We start from the raw sequence: 1,744 nt of genomic DNA on the forward strand, positions 1-1,744 counted from the left end.
AGATCACCTGATTTGACACCGCTGGACTTTTTCCTTTGGAGTCATCTAAAGAAAATAGTTTATGAAACGGAGCCTGCTTCACCGGAAGAAGTTATTGGAAGAATGGAAGTAGCCGTTCAAACCATCGATGAACCAATGGTTCGACGCGTACGTCAAAATTTAATTCTTCGTGCGGAAGCATGTATTGAGGCTCGTGGGGCTCATTTTGAGCAATTACTGTAATAAAACTTGTAAATAATGTAATTTGTAACTAATTGTTGTTGTTGTTGTTCTTTATTATAAAGATGTTGTTTTTTATTATAAAGTTCTGTTTATTATAAAGATGTTGTGACCTTTTTATTATAAACCCCATATTGACGCTATTATAAATTTATTAACAATAAAAGAATTTGAATTTTATATTAGTATTGTGACATAATTTTAATTTGTATAATTATTATTTTGTCGCGACATAATATTAATTCATTGATCGTCAATTTTCGTAACTTTGCTATGACATGTGAGAACATTGCGCGATAGCGGCGAAGTCAGCAGTGTACCGGCACGTGGCAGAGCGCTCACGCACACTACTAGACGCGCGGCTCACCGACGCGACGTGCGTCCGTTTAAAACATTGCGTTTGTTGGATTATCTTTACTCGATAATAACTGCTTCGGTAAGCATGGTGAAAAAAAATTTCCTAATAGTAATCGACTTAATTTTTTATCAGGCATAACGCTATATAAATACTGGGCGGTATTTTGGAAACACCCTGTATATATACACTACTCAACAAAATTAAATTATCACTTGTTCCACCCTGCAAAAATAGGTAAACTTTGAGATAGAATAACTTCGTCAAAAATCATTGTATCGAGATATTTAAAAAAGTATTTTAAAGCTTGAAATCTCTACTTTTCAGAATGGTATTCCTAAAAATGATTTTACTGATATTTCGTGAAGTTGCACAATTATAAATAAAAGTGTGTCAAAACTAAAAATTTTTTACAAAATCTGCCAAGTTCCACGGAGCCAAGTAAAAATTGTGCACAAATGCAGTTTACAACTTTCGAAAGAGTGAATCTTTATCTTCAATTTGTTTTTTGCTGAGCTCTGTACGATTTTTCACCGAGTTATATAACGTTTAAGTAAAAATGGCCTTTTTAATTCAACGTTGAACAACTCGGTGAAAAAAAAATCGTACAGAGATTAACAAAAAAAGTGTTGTGCCGCTGCTTGCGGTACGGGATTCGGGATCCACCAAGGATTCGGGAGCAGCCAATAATTATTAATCACTTTTATTTTTTGTAACTTTTATATATTAACAATAAACTTTATTCAATTCACTTTAATACACAAAGATATTATTTCACATAAATCACTTACACTACGCGTGTCGCGATATAACTTTAAGATCGTATTCGAGCAGAGTGACGCGCTACAACTTGTTAAAATTACTGACTCCACTCTGCTTCGGTCTTCTCATATTTATTTGAATTATTGAGGTCTGCGACCTTCTAATTCGGCGCTTCTCGTCAGCGTTCCGATAATCGATCGAGGGCGTGATCGCGTAATCGCGTCGCGCTCGCGGTTTTAATATTATAATAAACTTATTTCGCCGCGCGTTCCGGTAATCGGTCGAGGGCGTGATCGCGCAATCGAGTTGCGTTCGCGATTCGTTTATATTATTAATTTATATTATTCTTAATATATTATTTCTTGGTTATGGCGCAATTGTCACTTGTGCAATTTAGCACTCGTGACA

Source organism: Cyphomyrmex costatus, unplaced genomic scaffold (genome assembly GCF_001594065.2).
Source record: "Cyphomyrmex costatus isolate MS0001 unplaced genomic scaffold, Ccosl1.0 scaffold686, whole genome shotgun sequence".
Classification (NCBI taxonomy): domain Eukaryota; kingdom Metazoa; phylum Arthropoda; class Insecta; order Hymenoptera; family Formicidae; genus Cyphomyrmex; species Cyphomyrmex costatus.